Here is an 18090-nt window from a genome sequence, read left to right as displayed (position 1 = left end):
AAACCTAGAGATTGCAATTTTTAAATAAGAAAGGAATTATAAAGCTTTAAAATTTATAATTTAGAAAGCTGCTCTTTCTTATTAATATCCTATATCATATTTGATTTTTGTTTGCTTATGAGTGAACTTTAAGTACTAGGTAATCTGAAACCAAACTTCTTGTAGTTTGGAATCAGCTTTTCTGGCAGATTCAAGCAACATGCAGTCCCTTATGAATGAAGAATAGAGTATGAGTTTGCTAGGGCTGCCATAACAAACTGCCACTTACTGGGTGGCTTAAACCACAGGTACTCATTTTCTCACAGCTCTGGAGACTAGAAGTCCAAAATCCAGGTGTCAGCAGGTCTATTTTCTTCTGTGGCCTCTCTCATTGGCTTGCAGACAGCCACTTTCTGGCTGCAGTGTCCTATCAAGGTCTTTCCTCCTTGTGTATCCTAATACCCCCTTTCTATGAGAACACCAGTCAGATTGCATTAGGGCCCACCCTAATGGTTTCATTTAAAGTTAATTACCTCTTTAAAGGACTTATCTCCAGTTACAGCAGCATTCTAACATACTAGAGGGTTAGGACTAACATATAGATTGTGGGGTGATACAATTCTGTCAATAATAAATAGGGAGCACTGCATGATCAGATATGCCTATCTCAACTTATTTCTATTTCTGGATTTTTAATAGAGCTTCAACAAAAACTTGAAGACAAAAACAAAGGATCCTATGGATACATATCTGGATATACACTAAAATAGTTAACCTTGAATATAAGCAGATCTCATATGCTTTATTCAAGTATGGTCCTTATATTACCATCAATACTTTATTAGTAAAAATTAACAGTGAAGGTTGATTCACTTACATCAGACTCAGAGTTATCTTCTTGTCCCTCACTGTTCACAAAATATTATTTTATCTTTTACAAATACTATATTTTCTTTTACAAATTTAAAGTATTAGTTTCTAGAACTTCATATTTTAGAGGTTTCTGTGGTGCTCAGATTCCTACCTTCATTTGTTTTTTTTTCATCACTATAGGATAAGGGATTTCTATTTTAATTAGCAAGACATGCTGCTATAGCTGATGTCGATCCTTCTAATGCTGTTTTTCCACCTGTGTAATTATGATAATAACAAAGCTGTTCAGTGCATTATTCTCCCCTCTTTTCTGTCAAAGGATAAGGCTACCATTGATCTATGTTTTGGGGATAGTCTTATGCTTTTGCTGGGAAACACTAGCTTTTAAATGCACTAATTAGGGCAGCCCCAGTGGTCCAGCAGTTTAGCACTGCTTTCAGCTCAGGGTGTGATCCTGGAGACCCAGGATCGAGTTCCATGTCGGGCTCTCTGCATGGAGCCTGCTTCTCCCTCTGCCTGTGTTTCTGCCTCCCCCCCCCCCCCGCCCCTCTTTCTGCGTCTCTCATGAATAAATAAATAAATCTTTAAAAAATTAAAAAATAAAATAAGTGCACTAATTAGAGCTGTCCTCACCAGTTAAAAAAGATAAAATGAAAAACTCTTTGTTGTTTTTAACATTTAGTTATTCATAGTATTTCAATGGCTACTATGTGGTAAGTCAAAAATTAACATATAGTATAATCAATTTTTAGTTTTTGTTATTGCCTCAGTAGTCATGGCCCACAGAACTCCTGGGATAATAAAATGAAGAATGAAACCCAGCCATCTCAAAGAAATTGAGAAGAATTGACTAGCTTCTTGGAGATCACCAGCATGGTAGACCTAAACTACATAGAATTGCATTTAGGGTACTTTTTTTTTTAAATTTTCATTTAAATTTCAGTTAGCTAACAAACAGCATAATATTAATTTCAGGTGTAGAATTCAGTGACTCATCACATATAGCATTTAGGGTGCTTTTTGACAGAAATACACAATTTCTGCTGGAAGGTTTAGTTGAGTAATTCCAATTTCTCTGGTCTGCATAAGAAAGCATTTCCATTGGTCTTTTGCTACTCTTCTCCCCGCTCCAAGTTGTGGGGGAGTGAGTTAATTCATTCAAAAGTACCAGCCATTGGTTTGCATTTCTCAAGTGGATGGAGAAAATTTCAGCCTCATATGAAAGAGATCTATCTCTATGTATGTCCTTGCACATTTATCCTGAATAGATGTGAGTTGGTGATCTGGGTTGAGATAACTTTGCTGGAAAGTCCAACACTCCCTCAGATGAGCTGTTCAAGTTCTAGATCTGTGGACTAGCGCATGGAATTCTTACACTGAGGTGTGGTCTACACTAGCTGTCAGGAATAAAGCTAACATTCCTTTCTCTTTGGGTTGATGCCATCAGCTTCTTTATTTGGTTCAGAACTTGAGGGATGCCATGTATTAAATCTCTCAAACCTCAACTCTTTTAAAACCATATTCCCCTTGGAAACATTTTTATCAACATTTTTCCATCAACACAACAGCTCAAACCATATTCATGAAGAGTGCGAGGTATAGTGACTACTGGGGAGGAGTTATCTGAAGAAAGAGGGGAAGCGGAAGCAATTAGTTATATACAACATTTATTTCCAGTTCAGAAATATTGTTCCTGAGGGGTTCTAACCAATCAGTTTAACAACTTGCTTTCTTGGTTTCTGGTGATCCAGAGACTGCTGAGATCATTAAGAGAAGTTTGTGATGGAAATGGTCGTTCTCAATATCTTAATAGAAAGGCATGACTTAGGCTAACATATCCTGAATGAAGTTATCACTTTAAAAAACTGCATAAATCTACCGATTATATAAAAGACAAAAGGTAAAAGTAAACATACTGCGAGAAAAGTTTATGAAATTATCACCAAATCCATCCATCCTTAGGAAAGTCATGATATTAGTGAACCTGGAATGCTATTTAACATGGAGACACCAGTGGCCAAGGCAGAGTAAGTGTTAATCTTTTTTAACTGGATGAATATAATTACCTTAACTCTACTTGAACACTTGCTATTTAAGCCTATCTTAATAGTCTCAATTTCCTACACTTATTCATAAATTTAATTCTGTCCTGAAATTTCTCTACTGAGTATGGTTCCGGTACATGGAAAGTGCTCCATAAAAGTTGAAACAAAGGAAAGGAAGGGGCAGGAAAGAGAGAGGAAAGGAAGGAAGTGGAGTAGAAGATTTTTAAATGTATCTCTTTCCTTCACATCTGAGTTCAACACAAAAATTAGTTGAAAAAGTGTATAAACATAAGTGAGAGTTTGAAACCTCTTCAAATGCATACAATTATACTTGTTTGCCCTTAAATTAAACATATTCCACATACTTCAATAATCATTAAATGTAATTTTGAGATCTGGTAGTTTATTACAGCTGAAGAACATGTGAAAAATATTTTAATATTAATTTGCCATATATATTTTCTTCTTCACAGTTTAACATGCTGAAACATCTTAAAGTGAGTATATCTTTTTAAACATCGAAGACAACTGAGTGAGTTTTCATTTTGGCTGTCAATATAATACATATTTCAGCAACACATTAGAAGATCCTTTCTCTGTGAATTATCCCTAGAGATTAAAAATAAAAATACGGTGGCGTAGAAAAGCTGCCAAAGCACATTCTATGACTGTTCCTGGCTCCCACTCTATCTTTTTTCTATCCAAATGAAGCATCTTTCCGCCAGAAAGATACAGGTGTGGAAGCAGATCTTTCAGTCTGTGAACTCTTGGGTTTACATCTGAAGGATGTATCTTATTTTAGAATATGTATTGATGGTTTATATATATAAAAAAAACAGAAGTGGGATGTTCTTATGAAAATGAATAAGAAAGGAAGCAGATGTCACCCTTTTGCATTATAGAAAATGTCAGTGGGATATAGCTGGAATATAGCTACTCAGTTATGCTCAAATATTTGTGATGCAATATTGGGTGCAGCGATCCAGATACACATGTTGAATGTTGAAAATAGATCTTAAATACAATCTGCAAAACCTGCACAATATTATACTAGTTCATAGTTATGTTTGGAAAAATCAATGTTTGTAAGTGACTTGTGTTTTATGTTTTGCCAAGTATAATTAATGTGATGTTATGGTATTTTTGATGAACAGTCTAAAAACATTTTATTCCAGTGAAAAGAAGGGATGATTATAATAGATCCTGGCAGAGGGAATGTGAAAATATTCATATCAGAATCTCAAGATCATTTTAGGCATAGTTGGAAATGTGTTCTTATTGTTAGAAAAATATAGCAATTAAATTGCTCAATAACAAATATCAGATACATTACATGTCATTATTTTTGATTCGATAGTCCTTTCCAATGAATTGCTTTATAAAAAATACGTCTGTCCGGGATCCCTGGGTGGCGCAGCGGTTTAGTGCCTGCCTTTGACCCAGGGCGCGATCCTGGAGACCCGGGATCGAATCCCACGTGGGGCTCCCGGTGCATGGATCCTGCTTCTCCCTCTGCCTGTGTCTCTGCCTCTCTCTCTCTCTCTGTGACTATCATAAATAAATAAAAATTAAAAAAAAATACGTCTGTCCATATATTAAATTCTGCATTACAGGACAAGTGACTGCGATGGGCCAACTATCACAGGAAGCAACATGTGGAATCCAAAATGGTCCATGGGATGAAATGATATCTTTTCTGAATCTTTAAAGATATTTTGCTGGTTCGAAAATAAAGAGAAATAGGGTTTTTCTCTTTCTACTATTTACTCACTGAGGCCATGGACTTTATTTGACATTCAAGTCCCCCCCCCCCCCCGCTTTTGGTTCCAAACTTATATTTTCATTTTTTCTTGAGTACACAATTCTTTTTATCTTTGAGATCTTTGCATTTTCAGTAGTGTGGAGACTGGGTCAGGTATGAACACCTATTAACTATACAATGAAATAAAATATTAGTGTATGTAAATATTACAATGGAGGAACTATAAGAACAGATAGAGGGCAAAATTACTCTTAACTGAGGGAATGAGAAAGCATACAGTGGAAGTAATATTAGAATAGCTTGAAGGAAATTTTTCTTTTGACCATCAACAATGTTGGGAAAATAAGATCTCTGACAGAGGGAAAGAGGCTAAGTAAAGACAGGAAAGCGAAAATCATATTCTAGGTTGAAATAAATTTCTGGTGTTTTTTGGGGTAGGGGGAAAGTGGGAGATTAAATTGAAAACACAAGATCAAGATGGTAGAAGGAGTGCGTTAGATGCCAAAATAAATAGGTTGTCTCAGCAAAAAATAGTGGGGAGAAAAAACTTGTGACTTTCTTTTATTTTAAAGGGAAGTAGCTTAGTAAACTAAAGTCATATTTGTAAAATTGTCAAAGGTATTTATAAAGAATCATGTTTGACCACATATGTCTAGCAATAGTCTATCTAAAAGCCAACTAAATATGTAAAATGTTGATTAAACTTATATTTTAACAATAGTCAGTTGCTCAACTAACCTGTTTATGTTTCTTGTTAAAGTACAATTAAGAAAGAAAAAAGAATTCTTTGCAAGGAAAAGATACAATAGCAGTGTTTTTCTTAAATGTAAATATGTTAAATTATACACACATTTAGAAATGGCACCATCATAAAAGGAATTATGTAATACAGAAGAACAGAATTGAAAGAGTAGAGGGCTTTTAAAGTCCTGCCATTATATAGCTAAGTTAACTTAATTATCTTCATTTATATTATCTGTAAAATACTGATTTCAGTTTCAATGATTCTGTTTTTGAATATACATATTTAAGTAAAGAAACATGTACACCCAAAAGCACCTTTTCTGTTTGTTTTTGCTACAGTTAAATTAGCATTGAAGTCTGCTAATGTAAAATTTTTCACTGAATCTTAAGCATGATATATATCTTCAGTATTTTCAGTTTAAAGTGAAGACAGTTTAGCAAATTTTCATCATTTCAGAGCCTCCTATCCCAAAGACATGAGCTTAAACAATTCATTTTATTCCCTTTAAAGAAAGTCATGTTTAAACTAACAGGTACTTATAGTTTATAAAGCCCCAATATAGCTGTTATACATTTATATGAGCATTTTTTTTAATATTTATTATCTTCAGATATATTTATTAGGATAATTTATTGATATATCCTCATTTCTCTTCCTGAATATGAGCCACATTTTCCTTCCCTACCCCTAGAAGGCTTTTTTTGATTCAATTTGGGGCATTCTGACCCATAGAAATTTTTTCTTGGCATGACTTGTGGTGCTGAAATGGAGAATTTATAGGGCCCTGGGGAAGATTCCCCAAACAAGTTTCTGTTTGGGAGGTGAATTAGTCAGTGGTCCCAAGCAGAAAGAGATGAAAGACAATTCAGGATAATTCCAGCAGGATTAATCGTCGGGGGCTAATCATAAAGGTGTGGGTAAGGGTGCAGGGACACTTGAATGGACAGTGCAGAAGCACAGGGCTGAATAGTGCTTCTCAAACTCTCAGCTCTATTCAGTTTTTACTTTCGGCGTCTGCAATGTTCTTACCCTCTTTATTTCACACTAACTGCGAGAACTCTACCTTACACAGTGTCCTCATTGATTCTGCCTTCAATAAATGGTTATTTGAATTGAACCACATTAATAACACACATAAATCAAAACAGCTTGATTAAAGCCTAACTCACTTGAGGCTTAGTTTAACATATGTAAGATTTTCTTCTAATAGTTGAAAAGATACGACAATATTATTGCTTTATTCTGCTAAAACACAGAGAAAAATGTTGCCTTAGAGGATGTTTAAAGTGACTTTGCACATTTAGCATTCAAACAACCATCATAATATGGAATCTGTCACTGAATCATCAGATATATCCATCATAGATATATAATATACCTTTTAGGGGGAGGCGGTAAAATCTCAGCTATAATATCCCAGGATTACTGTTCCTGGCTAGAAACACTGTTACTTATAAGTACAAAACAGCAGGTTCCGGCCCTCAAACACCGTAAAGAATTTGGCTATTTGTCTAGTGTCGAGGGAAAATTTTCTCATGATTAAATTTTATATTATCTATCTTGATAAAGTAATTCTTTTTGTTTTCAAATGAAATGTCTTCCAAATTTACCGCAGCTCTCATCAGGCATTTACTGTCTGTTCTGCTGTCCATTTAGTGGAGTAGATATGCCCTACACATTTGGTGTTCAAAGTCATCCAATGTCTTTCCAACTATTTAATCTACTTTTATGATTCATTAGCTTTCACTGAAGTCACTTTGCCTCTGCTTTTATTGAAAGATATAACTGGAAATGCTGTTGATATAATTCTGAATGTTTATTTGTATCAACTAATGTTTTGTAACATTCAGTTAATTGATATTGGGTAAATATATGCCTTGATTACATATTTACATTCATTTTCTCATATGAAATAAAATTATTTTTATCCTTAAATAGGCTTTTGTGAAATTGATAATTTGCTCTACATTCGTGCTAAATAAAAGCTCAATGAAATGGGAATTTGATGTAGAACTTGACAAATTCTTTCAGTTTGAGGGCATATGGCATAATCCCATTGCGTGATCTCTCATAAATGCCTGTGTAAATCGTCTGGACTAGTTCAGGCATCCTAGGCATTGGAAGGGAACTGAAAAGTGGTGTAGGTCATCTCTGGTGAAAAAAATTTCCAGGTATAGCAAAATATCTACACTTTATCAACCAAAGAGTTATAGGGTCCCTAATGGCTTTGAAACTTTACCTAAATAATGTTAAGAGAGTTAAAGGAGCTTTTTGGCAGTGGAATCAACAGTCAGGCATAGAGCAAAATGGGGTATGCAGTAATCATAACACAAAAATGGAACAGAGTATAATTTTCTCACTGCTCTCAGTTTCCTTTTTCCAATTAAGATTCACTTTTTTTTTTTTAAGATTCACATTTTATGAAGCATCTTCACATTTTCTTCAGATTCGTGTTGCTGAATATCCTTGTGTTTTCTAGTTCATATCAATTTTTGAATTCTTTTTTTTTTTAGGAAATGATCTCATATCAGCCATTTATTTTTTCTCATATGAAAGGCTTTCTCTCAATTAAAGGAATTACAGGGATGGGGAAAGATTGTTGGAGAAGCACTAAGATCTTCTCACAGCTTTTAAAATCACAATGTGTGGACAGGTGTTTGCTGCACTAATGAGGAAAAAGTGGCCTTGCTCTTGATGTGTGAAAAGCTCTAAGGACAAGATCAGCATACGTGTAGCAATTATCTCTATTTCCCCAGATGTATGGCTAGAGTAGTGGAGGCTTTTGAAACAGGCAATTTCAATGCCAGATACTGAGGAATTACTTCTGACCACAGTGAATGCAATGAAAATGTAACACTCTAAAAAGAGTGTTGACACATTTATTACCTATATCAGAAATGATTGATCATTTGGGATGTTGAAGAAGGGTACTTGGGAAGGATAGCAAGTGTGAAATATTAAAGCACTTGGAACCTGCAACAACGGGTAAAGGCAAACATCAGTATTTATTTCACTGCAGCAGGTGGTTAACAGAAGGTGGTCAGACAAGAAGTGGGAGCCAAAGAATCAAAATGTGTAAAAGGAGTAACCGATTGACATGAGTATCTGAGGGCTCCAGAAATGAGAAACAGGGAGCCAAAGGCAATCAAGGTGAAGGAATGATGCAGGATATGCATGAATGATGGAGGATATACAGGAAAGACTAAGACTGCATATCCTCACAAGACTCAGAAAATGACCTGCCATTTCAGCTCATTTTTACCGAATTCCATAATTGCAACAGTATTACACACCTCCCCATCATTTCCAGTGTTTTACTTTTCTATGACCTGGAATGCTTAAGAAAATTATGGTCTGTATAAATATTCCGAGAATATCATTTTGTGGAAATGATAAGGTTAATAAGGTGGTACGGTCTCCAACTCATTCAAGGGTGTTTTGGTGGATGGGTTGAAGCTATTAACGATTTTTGGATTCCTCTATAAAAAGAGAACATCTAGTTTTCTTTTTCTGTCACTGAAATATTCTTTGGGGATTATTGTTATGGATGCGCCTTTATACTTATGCTACTAATTGCAGGGGGGAGTACGGCCTTTCCAACACCTAAATAAGGGAATTGGATACATTCTATTTTCTGTTACTAATGAGAAAAGAATACTATAGCAATGCATAGTATACCAGACCAATAGTTTACGTGCATTTAGCCTTCAGTTGATATTTAATAAATTAATTGGAATTGTACTCAAGATGGATTAAACACACACACACACACACACACACACACACACATGCCATTCCTGAGAGAATTTTCTTTTTATAAGTCCGGTCCTTTATCAGTAGATGTAAAGCCTACAATTTAAGCTTAGAGAATATACAGTAAACTGCTTCTCCTCTCTTCCTGTCATTCCTACTTAATAGATGGAAAGACTGAAGCCACGAAAGCTAAATAATTCTCTAAATGTCTTACAGTTATTTAGAGTCATAGGCTAAGTTGCTTTCAAGCTAAGTTCATTTTCTATTTTTACTACAATACCTCAGTCAGTATATAAGCAGGAAAAGAATAAATTTGCTTATCATTTCTTACTGTATTTTTTCAAATGGCTTGCAAGTTGATGAAATAATAGCCTTCTCCCCTCTCAAATACGGAAGCGTGTATATTCTAGTTGTTTTAGTTTGAGACATGTTCTATAGTATGATTTAATGGCATTAATTATTTATTAAATGGACATAGTCATGGTTAGCAACAGACATACCATTTCTAAGTCCTTTTGGAAGTGTTTGTTGATAGGTATAGTTTAAGTTTATGGCATTGGAACTCACAGTGTCCTAGACATAAAAGTATCATGAGTTACCTTTTCTGGGGGTTCTGAGGACAGAGATTTGGGAGAGAGAAGTCATGAGAGGTAAATATTTCACAAGAAATGTCTACTACTATGCAAGAGCTAACTTCATTTCCAGAGTACATTCCAATTAAGAAATGACTATTTTTGCCAAAGAAGTTATGAACCCTTTCTCCTAGCTACAGCTCATAGAAGAGGTTTCATGCACAGAGAGAACATGTCCTCCATAGCCATATAGAGCAAGAGGGTGCTGCAGGTGACACAGACAGAGCTTTTTTCTTTCTTTTTTTTACTTTCTTTTTTCATACTGCAGTGGTTCTTAGAGTCCATAAGTAAAGATCAGGAACAATCTGTGGTCAACAATGAAGGCTGAGAGAAGTAAACGTGCTGGAGTCTGGCAGGATCAGAACATAATGGGATCAAAACAGAAGTGGTACAATGCTGTGACCATAATTGCTAGATGAACCTGTTTCTAAAATTCCCAGGGTTTTAAGATGTTGTGATTTTGGTTAGTTAGTCACTTTTAATGTGCTGCATTAGTTTAGAGTATATATATATATTTTTTTAGAGTATATTTAATAACAAAACCAAACAGAGAATTTCAGGCAATCACACTTTTTTATCTCATTCATAAGGATTAAGAGTTAGCATAAGAGTTAGCAGTAGTGTCTTAGTAAAGGGTAACTGGAAGCATATCAAGATCCCCTGAAAATCATTTTTTACTTGTGGCATTTATCTCTGTGACAAATATCTCTATGAATTCATGACGATATGCCCTTGTATTTGTTGAAGATTGACTGCTCTGTGCCTTGTATAGGACTTGACATCTGAGATTCTCTGACACAATGACTTAATGAATGATGAATGGATTCCCTGGGCCAGAGTTAATCTTTCTTAATTAATTTGCAGGTTAAAGAAACCTTTAACGTATTTTTAAGTGTAGATAACTTATTTGGTAAACTCCATTGGTGTTTCTATATTTAGATAAAGGAATACAGAATATGCAATTAAATCTGCATTTCAGATAAAAAATAGTTATAAAAGTGAAAAAATGAAAAAATAAATTATAAAAATATTTTTAGCATAAATATGTTCCAAATATTGTATGTATTATACTTTTAAAATGTTGTTTTATCTAAACTTCAAATTTAAGGAGACATCTTGTATTTTATCTGGCAATCATAACCCTACCTGATTATTAGAGTAAGAATTTTTTTTTTGTAATATTAAAATCAGGAAAGTACAATCTTTTGTGGCCTGCTACCTTTGAAAATAAATATTTCTATCAGAGTTTATTATATGTCTTAGTCCATCACTCAGACATTGAGATGCTTTCATAGATACTTCTAGACTATGGAGGGGTTTTTGCCTTATGCCTTATTATGAATATTTGCTTTTCTCATCCACTGTCTTCTGGTACTTAATATACTATTAATTCTCATATAATTTTATAAAAGAATTTTAATTTTTGTAACAAGACAGGATACCAGGGACTGTTGCATTCAATGTGCCTATTTCCCAAATGAGTATCCTCAACTGCAAAGAAGTAAAGAGATTTACAGTTAGTTTACGGGTCTAGTTAGTGAAAGAGGAGGCTTATTATTTTTTTACTCTATTTCAATGGACTATTCAACTCACTCCAAAAGGTGGTTGACTGAATAAAAAAATACAGTTAGACTGAAAAAAAAAATGTTTTTAAAACTTCAATCAGTCCAATCAGATTCTTATCACATATAAGGAGAAAAAAAGAAACAAAAATGTATCTGGCCTAACCTATGTTCCAGCATATGTATTCCTTATTTAATTCTCTCAAAAATACTGTAAACTAATATTATCCCTATTTTATAAGTTTCTCAAGAGAATGAGAAAGTACCATTTGGGAGTTTTGAGAAATCATCCCCAAAATATATCATTCAAGTCCAGCTTTGTCTACCCCAAAACTGCCCTTTCCTGTCCTCGGAAGCTGGCATTCTAACACATCATCAACCAAGAAAGTGTCAGGTTGTGTGGAGGTATACACTGAACTGAAATTACAGGTATTTGTCTGAATAGTTTCAGATGAAGAAAATATATAGAATTTGGCAGGAAAGACACCAGGAGACATTGTTGCATCAAGAAGACCTCATTTATTTTGAACAAAACAGCACAGCCTTCCCAGACTATTTACACACTGTCCCTACTTCTGTTAGCTTTGGAAGCAGCAAGGATTGTTCGACATATTACTTTTTTAAGTCACCATTTGACCCACAGAGTCACCACCATTTATTTTTTTAAGTCTTTCTTTTGAAGTTCTTTGGTTATGTAAAGAGCAAATAAGATCATGTCACTTCCTGCTTAAAATCTTTTAGGATTTTTGAAGTGTTAGTGAGACAGTCACTTCTTGAGCGTCGACTCTAACCATTTCCCACAGCCCAGACTTGGAGCCTCTGCATTTACTTTTAACCCTATGTCATGGATGGCAAGCGTTGCATTTACTGCACTTGTCTGCCTCCCACACTAAGTTTCATGAGGGCAGATACTTTGCATGCTCATCATTGTGTTTTTAACTTTTTGCACAATCCTAGTGCTTAACAAGTGCTCAAATTAGTCCATTGAATGAATACTAAGAGTGTTCAAGTTAACTTTTTATACATAGACATGTCTATTTTTTAAAACTTCTTTAATGTGTTTCAACTAATAGGGAATAGTACTGTTCAGACTCTGCTTTTAATTCCAGGCTGAGCCTTATAATTATATATATTTTATATGATTATATATATTAATTTATGTTATATATATATAATTTTTCTAAAGTGGTTTCATCCTTGACATGCCTTCTCTCATTTTCCTCTTAGAGTTATTACACATACCTGAGTATAAAAGAGCTATTAATGAAGCATCATAGGGATTAGAGCTTCAAGTAAAATTATTTTACATTTCCTAGAAGTCTCTAAGCTATCTATTTTTAATACCTAGAAAACCCATCTTGGGTCATTTCATTACATAATCACATGAACCATCAATCTTAAATTTGCTTTAGGTGCTTTTACTATTCAGAAATAATCTTAGAATGAGAGGTTGTTTAATGATAAAGTGACACAAAACATATTGCACACATAAAATTAAGTGGAACACTTGAATAAAAATATTAAGTATTCATCTCTTTATGTTATATCCTTGTACAAAAATACCTAATGAATTCAAAGTTAGCATTTTCTTTATAGGCAAGATGTAGGCAAGTAAGATTCAACACTGATGTTGCAGTTGATGGCATTTATCTTTGTTCATGGTTTAGTTTTTCACACACTGCGATATTTAAAAGAATGATACTAAAGGTAATAAGTTAAACTACATATGCCCTTAAAAGAATTGCAATAGCACATCACAGAATTGTGCAACTCAAAACACAATGTGGCAATTTACAATCAGAGTCTAATATTGAATGTGATGGGCCATAAAATACAAATACAAATCTTAGTGGATAAATGTGCAATCTCCTCAGTACTAAATTTCCACTTTGAAAAATTAGTGGCTGTTCAGAAATCTGGTCTTCTTCCAGGAGTGGGAGTTTTCAATTATTAGAGGATAGATCAAATCCTGTGATAATTTAGCATCAGCACATTTCTGATTGAAGGGTCTCTCCCATAAAGCGTCTGACAAGGTCAAGAGGTTTCATTCCGTGCTGTTTATTCACAATTGATTTCTTTCCTCACTTTGCATTTTCAAGCAATTAATATTTTTCCTGTACTAAATGTATTCTACTTCTTGTTTTTTTTCCTTATCAAATTCTCTATTTCATGAGTGAAGAAGTGAGAAAATTAAAAAAAAAAAAAAAAGAAATAAGGGATGAATAAGTCGAAGTAAAAACATAACAAAACAAAACATGTTTCCTGTTTAAGGAAGACACTTTTGTTTCATATATTTGAATTAGATGGGCTACGTTTTTAAAAATTTCTTGTTCAATTTCCTCAGCTCTCATTAAATCAGGTATATACTCTCATTTTTTAATTACCTAAAGACTTTTTGAATTATAACTTTGAAGTGACCTCGAATCATCTTGTCTCTGTGCACTTTTAGAAATCCTTTACAGATAGTGTACCCTTAGACTCCAGCAAACATTAACATCTGGAGGTGAAAGATCTAGCAGATGAAACACCTATGAGAAAAATTACAAGGGAATGTAATTATTTAAGTAATTAATAGAGGATTGGTGGTTTTCACTCTGTCTGTCTTGTGGATGAACAGAGAGATCCAGAGAGAGCAAGAGGGAAAGTGAGAGAATAGAGATAAAGAAAGTGAAAGATAAGTACCCACGATCAAAACACGGAGAAATTTTGATTCGAAAGGAAGTTACATGCAATCTGCTCATCCTTATTTCAATCTGAGGAACTGATGTTTGTTTAGTATGATGAGAAATTTGAGGATCTCAAATCTTTTGTAGATGACAAAAAGTACGTAGGTTATTTTGTTCCAATATTTCCTCCTATGAAGAGAGAATGTTAGAAATAAAGCCTATGTATGAGAATCTCTGTTTATTCTGACATTTTTCTATGAAAAGTCCTGTGATGGACTGGTGGCAGAGCAGATTTATAGATGTTTTAGTTAGTGGAACTGATTTCCATGATTAAAAAAAACCCTAAACATATATTTTCTTTCTAATTAATGTTTTCTTCCAATGCTCCAATGCTGTTATTTCAGGATGGTGATCCGTCTGCATAGCCAATTATTTCATTTGGAATAAAGTACATTTTAAAAAATACTTATGGCAGATTGTTTCTGATGCTTTGCCATACAAGAGCTGGCTCATTTTTATCTTCTCCAACATCTAGGAGTGGTTGGTCTTGACCCCAGATAAATAAGAGGAAATTAATATATCAAGGAAAGCCTTTTGAGCACTTATTTCTGTGTTTCCTTATATATGCCTTTTATCTTAGGTGTCATTGTGTCTCTCACTGAGCCTTGAATTAATACTCTATATCATTTTCATGACTCTCCTGAAGAGTTATTTATCATCTAATGTGCTAGACTAATGAGAGACCTGGTAATAATTCTTCCCATTTTTACAGGGATCCGGATAGAAAACTTCTCCTTCTCAGTGGAATCTATAGACATCACTCAAATCCTTTGCTCCCATTTTCTTAAATTCACCTAGACCAAACATTCCTTCCCCATTCTGAGAATGACTATTCTTTTCACTGTTTTAAATGTTCACTGCTACTTATAAAATATCTATTGTTTATCATGGAAATTGGGTTGAAAAGTGTTGATTGGGAGATAATCCACAATAGGATAAAAAGAAAGAAAACCACACACACACACACACACACACACACACACCAGCATTATTTAGCATAACTACCACCTACTGGATTTATGTACCACGGACATCCCACAGTACTATCAAATCAGTAGTATCATGGTGCTCAAATTAACACTTGTAGGGCTGAGCCAGGTAAAAACACAGCCCAGGGATTCTGGATGCTTTTTCTGGATCCTGCAACTTTAACTACTTCAATAGTCTTTTGCTGAAAAGAGCTTCCCACTTCTTTTTCTCGGGATCTACTCAGTAAAAGAGAGAACACAAAGCATTTTTAAAGAAGAGAGGTGAATGTTGCAGAAAAGAGATAAGCAACTGCACAGAAGGTAGAAAATACTTAGGCAAGCAAATGATTGGATCAATGCCTGGGACTGTGAGGGCCCTGCTGGAGGTTAATATGAATGAGATGCTATGCTCCATTGACTAAGTTTACCTAATTCTTTTACACATCAATATTGCTTTTTATGATGTAGTTGCCTAACTTTGTTGCAATTTGCTATCTAATCTATAATGCTATTATTATCTTCAACAGTGATTGGGAAAGCAGCAGGAGTAGGCTCTGATTAAACCTTAATTATTAGACCACCTTTGCTATATGCACTGTGAGAATATATGATCTCTTCCGTCCCGTATTGCTGCCAGCATCTTACTTCAAAGCAGCAGCTAAAGACACCACATCTATTTTAAAAGCAAATCTGCTCTGTTAGTTTTCATAATGAACTGGAAAATCACAGAGGTTTGTTTGTCCCCTCTTACCTTAGTATCAAAAGAAGCCCTCAGTTAACCACTAACATAGCACACAATGTTATAGAAAATAGAAGCTTCGTAAGTGAAAAATTTTCTGGTTTGTTTATTTTAGGATGTAGCTAAAAGCTTGATTTTGTATTCTGTTGGTTTCTATAGTTAAAAGCTGCATTAATGTGGCTGAAATACTTTGAAGTAAGTAGAGATAAAACAAATCAGCAGGTATTTAAACTGAGGGCTATGAGGTGGAAAAATCACCACTTTCCCTTCAGGTAGAGGCCTGAAGATATATCTTTGTTAATGAGGTTTCATGCTGTCTTACTGGATCCTTAATCATTTAAAATGCAAATCCCAAGAATGAAGTAAGAGCTATCATATATATGAGAAAGTGGCTGATTTTTTTTAATAAATGATTATGCCATCTGCCTCCCTCATCATTCTACTAACTGTGAAATTCCACCTATGAAATTACATGAACTTGTAAACTGTAAACAACACAGCTCAGAAGTCAGCAAATGAAATAACGCTTTCCTTGGATTCCTTGCCTCCTCTCCTCAGTTTGGAGAGATTATTCATATGGTCAGGCACACAGGAAAGTAGAAATTTGCTTTTCTGAACAACTGACATTCTATTACCAATGATTATTATAATATTTTCATCGTTGTGATTTCTGAATGGACAAGAAGGACATTTATAAAGAATTATTTTAAGGTGACCTACTTTAGGTATTTTGAATATTCAAAATAGAGAGCCTAGCCGTGCCTGACAATTTTTTCAGGTAATTCTGTGTGAAATCAGAGATGAGGGAAGAGAACTTTGTGTTTCAGAGTTTTTTTTTTTTTTCAAGGAGAGCTCAGGGTTGACTTACACTCTACTTTCAAAGTCTCCTGCCCACGATATATTTGAGAAGCTTCTCTGTTTCTTTTCTGTCTTGTTTTTTAATTCTCTCCTAGATCAATTCATGCCACAGTTTCTTTCTCTCTTGTCACCTGACTCTCAACAACTACTTTTGGGTCTGTTTTGAGGCTTCACTTACCTCCCTCCTGCCCTCACCTTGAACTCTGGAGCAGCCATCCTTTCAATTCTCATTCTGACCCCAGAAAAGGCTGAGAAGACTGTCTTCACTTTCATTGAAAATCCATTTGTTTTCCTCAATATCACTAACCCACATTCAACAACAAAGCAAAATGATATGAAGCAAAGAAATAAACTAGACAAGAAAACCATTGCTGAAGCTGTGAAAGAAAGAAAGAAGTACTGAGTCTCCACAGGAATATCCCTCTGGATGCTCTAGCTTTGTTATCTGATCACGAAGTGCAATTTCTCTGTCCTTAGAGATGTGCTTTCTTAAGGACTCTATCTTTGGTCTTAGAATCCTAAATCCTTTTGGATTTGTCCTTGATCTATCACATGTCCTTAACATATATTTGAAAAAAATTGAACTATTGAATTTTCTTTTTTTTTTTACTCTGCTTGTCTCAACATGAAATAGTAAGGTTTTTTTTTTTTTTTAAATCTATCATAAGTCAAAATAAGTTAATGAACTCCCTAAAAAAAGATCACTTGTTAGTAACTAATTCTTTTTGGCCAAGTATAGAGCTGTTTTCTAACTCTTTAGAGAATAAAATAGTCAAAAAGGGATTAGGTGGGATACATATTTTTGAATACTAAACAAAATCAAAGAATGGTAAAATTGAGGCTGAATAATGTAGCTACAATTGAGGTCATGAAAGGCCTTGTATTCCAGGATGACTCTGGAGTTCATTTTGATGAAAATGGACACTTATTAAAACATTGGAAATAAGGAAATGTCTATCACATTTGCAATTTTAAAGGATCACTTAAAACTCTGTGGGAGAGAGAGCTGGCAGGAGCTGGGCTGAAGATAGGTTAAGAAGCTATTTGGATCATAATGGTGAGAATAATGACTATGTATGTGTGGCCATAAGTGCCAGTGAGGGGGAAAATATCTTAGGGAAGCAGCTAAAGAGAGGAGAATTTGATTTAACATTCTGAGAATGTAAGTAATAAGATTATGCCTAACTTTTCAAAGATATAAAAAATAAAAGTCTCCAAAATTTCCTATTTACAGTGTTGTCCTGAATATAATGTTCAGCTTCTAAGTCTTACCCTAATGCCTAAATAAGTATTCAATCAAGGCAACGTACAGTGTTTTCCTTTCCCTGGTTTTTAAATCACATTTATATTTGAGTTCAGTATTCTTTGCAAACTGGCTTTCAACATTCTGGGTAATGACAATAAAATAAATCCAACTCCCTCCTAAAGCTATATATTTACGTTATTTC

At 34.4% G+C, this 18090-nt stretch overlaps 1 long non-coding RNA gene across 1 annotated transcript in view; it reads left to right on the top strand.

Moving 5' to 3' along the window:
* The first annotated feature begins 17727 nt into the window (after positions 1 to 17727).
* Positions 17728 to 18090, top strand: part of LOC118355003 (uncharacterized) — a 33359-nt gene continuing 32996 nt past the window's right edge. Inside the window, exon 1 of the long non-coding RNA XR_004816580.2 lies at positions 17728 to 17804. This is a non-coding gene — a long non-coding RNA (uncharacterized LOC118355003). The remainder of the gene's footprint in view (positions 17805 to 18090) is intronic.

Source organism: Canis lupus, chromosome 13, assembly GCF_003254725.2.
Source record: "Canis lupus dingo isolate Sandy chromosome 13, ASM325472v2, whole genome shotgun sequence".
Classification (NCBI taxonomy): Eukaryota; Metazoa; Chordata; class Mammalia; order Carnivora; family Canidae; genus Canis; species Canis lupus.
This window is presented reverse-complemented; position numbering and strand designations above follow the sequence as displayed.